A 13,299-nucleotide genomic window follows, 5' to 3' on the forward strand; every position below is an offset into this window, starting at 1 on the left:
AATTGCTAAAATATTGTCAAAAGAAAAAAATTGTGGTAAAGAAATGAAAATCACATATAATAGAATTTGAATCTGGTATAAACATTGTTATCTATATTTGTTATTTATTTTTAATTTTTTGTTTTTAATGTCTTTGTTGTTTCTAACTTTAAGTTGATAAGTTACTCATCAATATCTTATCCATTCTCCATTGGGATTTTTTTTTCATTTCCTTATTTAATAAGCTTTGTTGCATGGACATTGATGGATATAAAGCAGAAATTATTTCCATATTTTGGTATCACAAAATTGATGTTGTGATGGTGCATTTTACAGTGATTAATACAAATTTATGAATCAAATAATCATATCATGAGATGGAACATATAGGTGGGAATTCGCTTCAGAAATTTTCTTAGACAAATTACATCTTGATTCCTAGTGCCATATCATAAATAAAAAGACCCTTACAACTTTTTTTATCTGGTTTCTTCATCAAAATTTCTTCTTTAGGTAGGTGCTTAAAATAAACCAATTGTAACTATCATATCTTTATGACTGTCAGCTATGGTCACTATATAAATAAAGAAGAATAGGAGAGATGGAGGAGGAGGGGAAAGGGAGGGGCAAAAAAGGAGAAGAAGGAGCAGAGGAAGAAAAAAAAATTAGTCTTGTTTAGTACCACTTTCCAAAGGCAAGTAAAGAGAGCGAGAGCTCCATCTCCTTCTCCTTGTATGGGAATATCTTAGTATGTATTCAGCTTGTGTTTCCTTCTCGTCATGGATTCATTGCCAGGAACCCTTGATTGGGATCAAGGGCTGGAAATGTTGCTGGGATGTGTAATGATTAAAGGTTTACATGCTCCTTAGATTCTGTCTCATTCTGGAAATCATGAAGGTGAGTCAACTAGTCTGAGACACCGTGATGTAGAAGAAAAACATAGACCTAAGAATATGGGCGTCAAAACATCTGAATGTTATTGTGGGTTTGACATAGTTATGAAGTAGACTCCTCTTAATGAAAGTGAAAAAAAAATGGGAAATTCTTTAGGCAAGATGGAAAGGATTATTGACTTCCCTGTGAGACATTCAAAGTCTGGTGTTAGATTGTTTCCCTGCAAATTTGAATTGAGGGTTTTCAAGTGATGCCACAGGAATTTATTTTGACCAGCTCTTCCTGGTTTGGTTTCACTATTAGGCAGGATCTGCTTATCTGCGACCAAGATGACAACTAACACCTTTAGGTATATATTGTACTACAAACACCTTCAGGTATATATATATTGTACTAGCTTAGAAAGCATTGGTAATTCAACCGTTTGAGCTTGTCCATTCTATTCACTGTAATCCTAATAAGCCATACTTGGAGCCAGCAAGTGACATCAGCTCTAGAAGAAATACAGAGATAGAAATGTGCTTATTCAAAGGAAAAACTAGGGCACTCTGTCAAAAAAAAGGAACAAATGATGGGCAGAAGAAAACATCAAATGCCCACTTTAGACGCAAGCTAAATATGTGAATTTAGATGCTCCACTTTCAACTCTGGATAGTCAGTGCTATAGTGCCCCAAAACGTAAGGGTGGCGATGTCTGGAGGGCTGGAGGCCGAATCCCTGCCTGGGAAATCCCTATGGGGAGAGGATTGCCATTCCAGTGTGGCCACAAAGAAAGTGGGATCCCTATTCCTGTGAGTCCAGAAGGAATGACCTCCACCCCAATGGGTCTGGAAGGCAGAGTAACCCAAGAAGATTATTCAGATCTCATGGTGTTTGCCTTGTAGTTGGGATTTACATGGGATCCATACCCTTTCCTTCTTTTTTTTTTAGAAGGGAATGTTTATCTTATGTCTGTCCCACCATCATGTTTTGGAAATACTTAACATGTTTGCTTTCACAGGTTTAGAGCTGAAGAGCAATTTGCCTGGGATGAATCATCCTTTGAATCTCACCCATGTCTAATTTAGATAATTTTAGATGAGATTTTGGATTTGAGATTTGAGAGTTGATACTGGAATGCGTTAACTTTTGAGGTTGCTGGGATGTAATAACGAATGTACTTTGCATGTGAGAAGGACATGAATTTGGGGGGAACACTGGTGATATGTTATAGACTGAATATTTGTGTTCCCTCCAAATTTGTTGAAGTTTTAATCTCCAATGTGATGCTCTCAGGTGGTGGAACTTTTAAGAAGGGGTTCAGTTATAGGGGTGGAGCCCTCATGAATGAGGTCGGTACCCTTATAAAAGAGATTCCATTGAGCTCCCTCATCCTTTCTGCCATGTGAGGACATACCACTTATGAACCAAGGACCAGAGAGTGGGCCCTTACCAAACAGAATCTGCCAGAACCTTCATCTTGGACTCTCAGATTCTAGAAGAGTGAGAAATAAATTTATAAACCACCTAGTCTATGGTATTTTGTTAACCCCAATCCAAATAAGATAGTAACATTGCATCCCATCTATAGGAAGTTAAAGATCTAAAATTCAATGTCCAAATTATTAAAGTGTTTAGAATTTATCAGGGCAGATTTTTAGCACAAAATTGCTTGTAACACATCCTATAATATTCAAAATTTCTCTAGCCTATTTTGAGCAAAAATATCACTAATATTCTGAATTCTTGATGTATCTTGTGGCTTGAAGAGTTTTTTGATGGAACAAGAAGAAATTCCACTTGTCTATTTGTTTTAACCATGGCAAAACACATACTACTTTTTGGCCTAAATAATATCTTCAATTAAATGATTAATTATTTTAGTATTTTCCTATTTTATTAAAAATATAGAACCATAGACTACTAGACTTGGCAGAAACTCTGAAATCACTCAGTCCATATTGTGAGAAAGTTAAAAATTGATGTTCTAGATTCTTGTTTAAATATTATATTTGCAGTTAGAATAGTGCCTTATTTAATAGCCCAAAAGTATAAACAGCACAAATGTCCATCACTGATAAATAAAGTATTTCATAGCCACATAATGGAACATTATTTGGCAATAAAAAGGAATATAGTGATTCATGGAAAAACATAGATGAACTTTTATTATGCTAAGTGAAAGAGTATAATTACAAAAAGACCACCTATTGCATGAGCTTCCATTTATAAATGACCAGAATAGAAAAAAATGTCCAAACAGAAAGAGTAAGGAGATTAATGGACTCCTAGGGATAGAGAAATATGAAATGACCACTAATAGCATGGGTTTTCTTTTGGGTAACAGATAGATTGTTAAATTAGATTATAGCGGTTGTTCCACACTAAACACCATTGAGGTATAAATTTTAAAAGAGTGAAGCACATAGCATGTGAATTAAATCTCAATAAAGCTATAAAAACACCCATGTCCCATGTTGCTTAATGATAATATTTGCACTCTGATTGGTATCTAACTTGTCTAGTTCATTAAATTAGATTTGTATAATTAGTAAGAGCTTCCATGGAATAGAAATTAGGAATCAGTGCTCCATTTATAGCTAAAGGTGCTATAACAAAGAAGTTTTCCCTGTTTGAGCTCTGGATTTTTAAGGCTTGACTCAGATTCTCAAACTTTGGCACAAAGATATAGAATCATAGATTTTTTGTTGTTGTTGTTGTTGTTGTTATTGTTGTTGTTGTTGCTATTTCTTGGGCCGCTCCCGCGGCATATGGAGGTTCCCAGGCTAGGGGTCGAATCGGAGCTGTAGCCACCGGCCTACGCCAGAACCACAGCAACGCGGGATCCGAGCCGCGTCTGCAACCTACACCACAGCTCATGGCAACGCCGGATCGTTAACCCACTGAGCAAGGGCAGGGACGGAACCTGCAACCTCATGGTTCCTAGTCGGATTCGTTAACCACTGCGCCACGACGGGAACTCCAGAATCATAGATGTTTAACTTTAAAAATCCTGTTTACTGTCCTCTAAATTGAACATAATAATAGCATCAAATGTCTAAGTTTTAGAGTCAAGTGAAATCTGAATGTAAAGCATCAAGTGCCTTGTTTATGTTAAATACTCAGTGCCAGGTAAAGGGCGATAACATTTCAACATATTTGAATAAATATAATTAGTATCTGCCTCTCTCATCCTTGGCGGTTTTTAAAAAATCTGTTTTTAGTTTTAGGATATTAAAAAACCAATAAATGCAAAATTATAAATTATATGGACCTTAGGGGATTATTATAAAACAGAGCAATAATAAAATTTTGGGGAGAAGTTTACTACAAAAGAATAGTAATCAGCTCATTAGGGAATAGTCATTAAAAAATCTTTCAAAATACCTAACAAGTAAATGAAGACTGAAGAAGTGTATGGAAGAAATCGTATTATCCATCTTGATTTGGAAAACCAATTTGAAATATTCTGCTCATCACAGAAACAAATGCATATTCAAAAAACTTACGGGAAATATTCATTCTTAATAAGGTGTAGAGTATCTTGTATTTTATTTATTTATTTATTTATTTATTTATTTATTTATTTTTGTCTTTTGTCTTTTTTTTTTGTTGTTGTTGTTGTTGTTGCTATTTCTTGGGCCGCTCCCGCGGCATATGGAGGTTCCCAGGCTAGGGGTCGAGTCGGAGCTGTAGCCACTGGCCTACGCCAGAGCCACAGCAACGCGGGATCCGAGCCGCGTCTGCAACCTACACCACAGCTCACAGCAACGCCGGATCGTTAACCCACTGAGCAAGGGAAGGGACCGATCCCGCAACGTCATGGTTCCTAGTCGGATTCGTTAACCACTGCGCCACGACGGGAACTCCTATCTTGTATTTTATGCCACTTCCTCCTATGAATAATATTCAGTTCACATTCAGAAAATTTAGGATTCCATGTGCATAAGCTGTATACATTCAGCTCTAATTTTCTCTAAGCTTAAAATGAATGCTATTAATATACCAATTAAAAGGATAAAGTTCACCAATATATAAATTAGAGCCACTAAATTAATATTTCTTTCAGGATTCCAACAAAAAGTTCTAGTTTAATAAGCAGTTTTTTTTTTTTTTGTCTTTTTCCCATTTCTGGGGCTGCTCCCATGGCATATGGAGGTTCCCAGGCTAGGGGTCGAATCAGAGCTGTAGCCGCCTGCCTACGCCAGAGCCACAGCAACGTGGGATCCGAGCCGCGTCTGCAACCTACACCACAGCTCATGGCAAGGCCAGATCCATAACCCACTGAGTGAGGCCAGGGATCGAACCCGCAACCTCATGGTTTTTAGTCGGATTCGCTAACCACTGCGCCATGATGGGAACTCCCAATAAGCAGATTCTAAGAACAAATTATAATTAAAAAATCTGTTCTTTCTTGATGGAAGCTAAGTTTGATTTCTCGAACGCTTTTTTAAAAACTTTTTTTCCTTTTTTTTTTAACACAGGGAACTATGTCCAATCTCTTGAGTTAGAACACAATGCAAGATAGTATGAAAAAAATTGCTGTACAGCAGAAATTGAAGGAACATTTCCTTAATAACTAATGATATTGAGCAACTTTTCATGTGCTTGTACATCATTTGTTTACATTCTTTAGAAAAGAAACGCCTATTTAATCTCTTTTCCAATTTTGAAAGTGGGTTTGTCTTCTAGTTAATGTATGTGCACATGTACACCTCCATAGAAAAATCCAGCAAAACTGAATTAAAAAAACAATCTAATATCAATGTTTTATTCTGCAATTTAAATTATTTTACTTTGGCTTAAATTAATGCCAAATGCCAACCTCTATAAGACGTTACTTTTTTTGTCCATCCAAGACAGAACATAAAACTTACTGTTATCACCATTTAATTAGAATGTCTGAGTGGAACAACATCCACCAGCTGTGTAACGACTACAAACAAACGCCGATGAAGACTTTTCACTTACATGCTGGATATGGGACTTTGGCTTCAAAGACTTGAGGCAAATATTGTCTAAGAAATAGCAAAACAAGAATATCACATTTTCCAGGGCAATTTCACATCATTCTGTCAGCTACGTTGTAATCTAGTTCTTCAAAGTAATTATAACACTAGCATTTCAATTGTAATTAGGAAATTGAAAACAGATCCTGTAAATTTTCTATTCAAAGAAAATACACATCTCAATTAAGACACATGACATGTACCCCTAATGAGAGGTGATTGGCTACTCTGGTAAACAGGCATAATATGTATTTAATGTTAAAAAAAATACTCTGATCACCAATATTATTGAATGCCATGACAACAAATGAAATGGCATCTCTTCAATGAGATTAACAATAATTTGTTAATAATAATATTAATTATTAATAATTATAGTCTGCATTATTATCTACTTAAAAGTTACACATGGCTGATGTGTACTGAATGTTTCTGTATACCAGGTTTCCTCATAGCAGTAATGTGAGGTCAGTACTATTTATTACCAGTACAAACATTTTGCAGGTTAAAAGATATAAACATGGGGTAAGCTATTAATAAAAACTGCTATTAAATGTTAGTGACAGAATACAAATTCAGGAGGAATAGCTTCCAAAACTTCTTTTTTTTTTTTTGTCTTTTTGCCATTTCTTGGGCCGCTCCTGCGGCATATGGAGGTTCCCAGGCTAGGGGTCTAATCAGAGCTGTTGCTGGCCTACACCACAGCCACAGCAACACCAGACCCAAGCCGGGTCTGCGACCTACACCACAGCTCACAGCAATGCCGGATCCTTAACACACTGAGCGAGGCCAAGGATCGAACCCATGACCTCATGGTCCCTAGTTGGATTCGTTTCCGCTGTGCACGATGGGAACTCCAGAAACTTCATTCTTTATCACTGTGCTACACCTCACAGATCCCATTTTCTCCTGTTAGGTCAGTGCTGATATATTCTCTTGCTCTAGGAATTGTCTGGATACAAAGTTTTTCCATGCTTTTAAGAACAATTGGAAACTCCAACCTTGTTTCCCATCACCTTCAGTGATATGTTTTGGGGTTCTATTTTTTTTTCTGACCCATTTTGATACACAGATTCTTTTGCACATATTGAATGGTGAAGCTCAAAGATTAAGGTGAGAAAGTAGCATGGATAGTAGAATATGAACAAGGCACAAGATGCTTTGAAGAAGCTTACAACCAAGTGAAGAAAAACACATACACATATAAGTAGAAATATGTTTAAATGGAAAAAACAGAATTCCAAATTGTGCCTTGTGGAAACTTGGAAAATTAAAAAAAAAAATTAGATAACGGTTTTTATGTGATGGACAGAAAAACCTCATGGAAAAGGCATTAATGAATTTGACCTAGCACAATGTTCTCAGCTATGCCTTTCCAAATGATTCCAGTATATAGTCAAAGTTGAGAAATAGAGTAGAATAATGGTAGGCAGATATTACTAGGCAGAAACGAGGGGGAAAAAGTCTCTAAAGCTATAGTAACTTGGAGTTCCTGCTGCGACTCAGCAGGTTAAAAACTCGACATAGTGGCCATGTTGATGCCGGCTCGATCCTGGCCTTGCTCAGTGGGTTAAGGATCTGGTGTTGCTGCAAGCTGTGGCTTACGTTGCAGTTCTGGCTCAAGTCCGGTGTTGCCACAGTGGCTGTGGTGTAGGCCTGCAAATGCAGCTCTGATTCAACCCCTGGCCTGGGAAATTGCATATGCTGCAAAGGCAGCCTTAGAGAAGAGAAGAGGAGAGAAAAGGCAATAACTGACATTTACAAACGAAAAGCGCTATTTTTCACCAAGGACCTTCAATACGTCGTAATTAACCATGAATACCAGACTGTATTAACTAAATTGAGTTATATAAAATTTCACACACAAGCTTGTAAGATAGACGATTTGTCTTTTTAGTGCCCCACACCTCTCTCTCATGATTAATCCCTTGTATGTCTGGACCTATGCCCTATCTGTTATTGGGAGAAATGACTTTTTTACGAAGCCAGACCCCAAATCAGCAGGCTGCCTTTATGTCACATGCAATAAATCAAGAGCAGACAGAAGATTTTTAGGAGAGATTAATAACGTAACACAGAGGTTTAGAATGAGTGCTGAGACTTCGATAATAGACCAGTGTTTCTAAAATGCTAGTTACATGAGACTCTGCTGATTGCTTCTTAAGCTTTTTTTTTTAATGACAAGAGTTGAGACATTACCCAGGATTAAGAGCCTTTTCATGGATTCAAAGGCTTAAATAACCTTAAAAGTGGAATTTGGAGGTAGCAGGTGAGAGAGATTTTTGTCAGGGAAAGGAATCTATTCAGATCCTCTAAAATCTTGGCGAGCAGGCAGTCATCTCCGTGTCTAGGTGCGAGGCAGGCATTAGGAACAGTCCCGATTATTGTAATAACATATTGCCCACCCACCCGCAGAGCCTCTTCCTTAGAGCAGAGTTCTGTTTGAATAAATACATTAGAAAACTGCTGTTTTCAAGTGGCAGGTGAGTCTGTGTTTATTTCAGACAAAATATTCCACTATAAAACTTCTGTTGACAAGCCTATGGGCAAAGTAAATAAGCTTGTTAGAGCCGAGGATAGCAAGGATTTTATTGGTCTTGTGACAACTCCTTGCTCCAACCTCTGGATTCTGCTATGCTGTTCTGCTTGGAATGACGGCCTTGAGAAGCTAATAGCAGGGGCACTATTTGGTTTGCTAGAGCAGAGTTATTTTCCCAGATTGTGAGGATGCTCTGATGGGTATCTTCCCCCAAGCATTATAGATATTCTAAAGAGAAATATATTAAAAATAAAAAATGCCGAATTCTTTATGAACATCTAGATATTAATCTTTCTATATTTAAAGATTACACAGTTTTGAGATGCAATAACACAGACACACACACACACACACACACACACACACACACACACACACATGCCTTGACATCAAAAAACTGGATGCTATAGTCCTGGCTTGGGGACTTCCTAATCTTGGCCAAATGAGGTCCCCTTTCTAGTCTGATTTTCAAATCTCTGAAATTAATTGGTAAAGCTCCATGTCCCTTTCAGTCCTAGCTTGCTAGAAAATTTTAAATTTATTAGAGTTCATCTTTCAAATAACCCATTTCTGCAGCTTTCAGTCATTTTTTTGTGTCATCCCTTTAAGTCTTTATTTTTAAATATGTATTAAGATCAAATTTCGCCCATAAAGAATTAACTATTACTGTAATTTCTTTTCTTTGCCTTTCTTTCCCTTTCTTTTCTTTTCCTTCCCTTTCTTCTCCTTTTCTCTTTCTGTCTCTCTGTCCCTTTCCTTCCTTCCTTCCTTTCTTTCTTCCTTTCTCTCTCTCTCTCTCTCCCTCTCTCCCTCACTTTCTCTCTTCTTTCTTTCTTTCCTTTATGGCTGCACCCACAACATATGGAAGTTCCCAGGCCAGAGAGAGAATCCAAGCCACAGCTGCAACATATGCAACAGCTCCAGCAATGCCAGATCTTTTAACCTACTTTGCTGGGCTGGGGATTGAACCTGCACATCCCCAAACCACTGCATTCAGATTCTTAACCCATTGTGTCATAGTAGGGACTCCCGGAATTTCTTTTCTACCATAAAAAGTAGAAACTGGTAATGTTAAGGAGACAAGTTTTCACACATTATTAGGTAAACAGGCAGGTTAAGACCGTCCCTTGAGTGAAGAACAGTGAACAATGAGTCCTTGTCACCATCTGGTGATGTGGCAAAATAAACAGAGCTGGGGAGAAAAATAAGAGTTAGTTATCTTGATAAGTTAAGGAGGAAATATCAGAGTTGTGGGAGGATAACGTGGTGGCCAGAATACGTGGAATGGAGTACTAAAAATGATGGAGAAAGAGACAGAGACAGAGAGGGTGACCAAGACTAACTGAGCAGCAAATTCCCCTTGATTCTTTGACTTTGTTTACAAATGTGAGAAGAAATTACCCCAAACCAGAGACTGAAGAAGACACAAAGAGAAAAAAAAAGAAAAAAAAAGTTCCTGGAGCTTCAACAAAGCTGGGAATCTTTTTTGGAGAAAGAAAATAGTCTCTACGAGTCAGAGTGAAAAGATCTTGAAATGCTTGGGACATTGGGTAGGATGTCTGAAAAATGTCTGAAGTAGTTGGGTTACAGTAATGCTGGAGTAAAGATTGTTCTTGGCCAGCTAAAAGAAATCTTAAAAGCAAGCTTCCAATTGGTTCAAAATAATTTATTTGTGAACAAAATGTAAATGAATTTGTTAAAAATAACCTCAAAACCCAATGATCCTCAGCACAGAATATACCTAATATTTGTACTCTAACACAGAATTACCAGATATGCAAATAAGCAGGATACTGTGACCCCTAATCAAAACAAAAGTAACTCATAGAAGTAGCCTCTGAAATAATGACAGTAGAACTAGCAGATAATTTCAGTATAGGTATTGTGAAAATAATTTATACGGTTAAGAAAATACAGAAAGAGTTGAGCATAATGAGAAAAGAAAAAACATTAAAAAAAAAACCAAAATAGAAGTAATTAGTATCATAAGCATTGTGATGTCATTTTAAAGTCATAGGTGGTTCATTACAAGACCCAGACAGGGTATTTTAATAGAGAAAGAAACGTCAAGAACATATTCTCCCACTGAGCTCTGGGCATGAAGGACTGCCAGACCGGAGGCTAAATGCAAGGGCCTGATGAGATTTGAGCAGTCAAAAGGGTGTGGCAGCTACCCCACAAGCTCAGAAAAGAGATTTTCAAGAAAGGCTTTGTCTTCAGTAGGAATGCTGTGGAGAGCTTGTAAGGAGGGCAGAGAGAGGTGATCATTAGATTTGGCAAACGGGAAGGCATCAGTGATCTTGACAACAAACATTTCGGTGAAGTAATGAAATAGAAATTGGAAAGGAATGGGAGGTCGGGAAGTGGAGACCGTATCTACAGGGAATGCCTCTGTAAAAAGTGGAGGGATGTGTCTTTCAGGAGAATCTTTTTTTTTTCCCCTCTAATGGGAGCAATATCTGAAGGGCATCTCAATAGATCCTCTGTCTCTCACATCACCTCAATTTTTAGTGCAGAGATTACATCCAAATCAGCCAGCCCCTGATGCCTTACAGCACAGAGGAGGAGCCTGACACCCAGTGCTGCAACTTTGGAGGATGCTACCCGGTCTGATGCCCTTCAGAGCACATGTCTGTAAATTCTTTGTACTGGACAATCCAGTACAAGGACCCCAGTCCCCAGAAGCTACCTTAACAAGTATTAAGTGTCACTGCCCCTTTGGTAAAAGCTTTCAGTAGTGGTGTGGAGCCTTCCTGTCCCCGCCTTTTGGAAATATGCTCAGGTTGTAATGATGTAAATCATAGCTAGGTTTTATTTCTGCCATTAACTCAGCACCAAGCTACCATTAATTCAGTACCATTAACTCAGTACCCTTTGCACTAGGTAGGGTCAGTGGAATCCAAAACACACTGCCAAAGCCAAAATTTTGTGTCTTGAGGTCTACTTTCCATATTAAACACCTTTGTTTTACAAATACCACCAAGTTCTCTAATCTAACCACTGCTCCCACATGCAATACACAGAGCCACTGCTCCTCTCTCTCCATCTTGAGTTCTCATTCCTGCCAATGCTCAGGCACCTCTACTCCCTGCTGAAAGGTACAATTATGGGGATCTACCTCTTACCCAACCAGTCCTTCCTCTATATTTCAATCAGTTCACCTACATCCCTGTTCCTGGCACAGCCCTGAGCATTGCCAGCTATAACGTCCTATTTCTGACCCTTTGGAAAGAAGCACCAGGAGGGCTGTGAGACTTAATATCTACTCATCGCCTTGCTGTCACGAAGCTATAGATCCTGGGAGCAGGATGGGAACATGCCAGGTAGTGTGCAAGTTTCTATATACATGATCTCATTTAATCCTCACAAACCCCAGAGAGGAAATGGTAGCATTTTCATTTATTGATAAAGCAACAGACTTAACCATTTCCTGTAAGGAGGCGGAGGTTGACAAGCTAGTAGGTAGCAGACAAGAATTCAATTTCATGTTTGTCTGACTACCTACTCTGTTTACTTCCCACTGTTGCAGTATCACTTTCCAGAAATATGCTACCAAGAATGTTCTTTTGCAGAGATATCTTACTCAATCGTTCTATTTCCCTGTCTGGGCCTCACATTTGCTGTTTCTCCTGCATCTGCACATCTGTCAAGTCCCCCATTTGGCAAGTTGCTTCTCTGAAACCTTTCCTAACACCCAGCCCCAGGCGACGTCTCATAAATGTTCTTTATTCTTATCGAGATGTACTGCATTTGAAATTTCTCTGTGCCTTCCACGTATGTTTATGGATGAATGGATGCATGCTTATACAAATAATGGACGGATCTTTGAGCATCTCAGAGTGGATCATTCACACCGACGTCTGCATATAGAGGTAAAGACATACCACTGCAAGGAGTCCTGAGAGAAGTATTTTCCTCTAACCCTGGGGTAGCAGTGCCCACTGACGTGGGTTATTTATACATCGCATCTGTCCTACAGGAATGGAATTCTTCTCAAGGTTTTCTACCTGCAGCCCCTTCTCTGTGCTGTGCCATTTTTGCCTGTTTGGTTCCATCCCTACCGCTCCATGAGCAATTGAGAAACCTTCTGTCTCTTAAATTGAGTCCTGTCAGTTTTCTCAGATGCCACTTGCTCTTTTTCTCAGGACTCCTGCTCCCTTATTATTATTATTTTTTTAAATTAACGACTCTTTTCCTTTGGTGCTTGAAGTTCTCTGGCTCCTTAATATCTGCCACTTTCCTCTTTTAGAGTAACATCTCAATCCTGTCACTCGTCCTTAGTACCAGCTCTCATCTTTAACCTTTTTTTTTTTTTTGCCTTCTAGCCTTGAAACTCTCTGAGTGCTTCTTTCATAACAATATCTATAATTGATTTCAGTCTGAGTCTGGCTTTCGTGTATCAAGCCTTCCTAGGCTAGGAAACAGCTGTCTCTAAATTGATGGCCCATCACTTTCCTATCTCAATTCACCCCTGACTCAGGGCACCAGCGAATGCTATCGTCAAATTAGTTAAAATTCTGAGTACCTTCAGCCTGGCTTTTGCCGACTCTCTCACTGTTTGTGGAACACAAGTGATACCAGGGTTGAGCATTCCCCATAGAGTTTGGGGGTTAAGGTTTGGACTTCAGACAGTTGTGGAATGCCTACCCCTACCTTCTGGTCCTTGCCATTATTCCAGTCTTTCTTGGTAAGTTGTACACATTTCTGTATGAAGAGCATCACATTATGTATAGTTGATTCACATTTGACTGGACACTAAGAATATTTTGGATTATTCCTAGGTTTGGAGACTTCATCAAACTCTTTGTAATATTTCAGAAGCCCCTTCACATGCAGCACTTGACAACTATGATCTTTCCCTTATTCTTAGCGTGCGCCCCTGTAGACTTTTACTGATAC

The sequence above is a fragment of the Phacochoerus africanus genome, chromosome 5 (genome assembly GCF_016906955.1).
Source record: "Phacochoerus africanus isolate WHEZ1 chromosome 5, ROS_Pafr_v1, whole genome shotgun sequence".
Taxonomy (NCBI): Eukaryota; Metazoa; Chordata; class Mammalia; order Artiodactyla; family Suidae; genus Phacochoerus; species Phacochoerus africanus.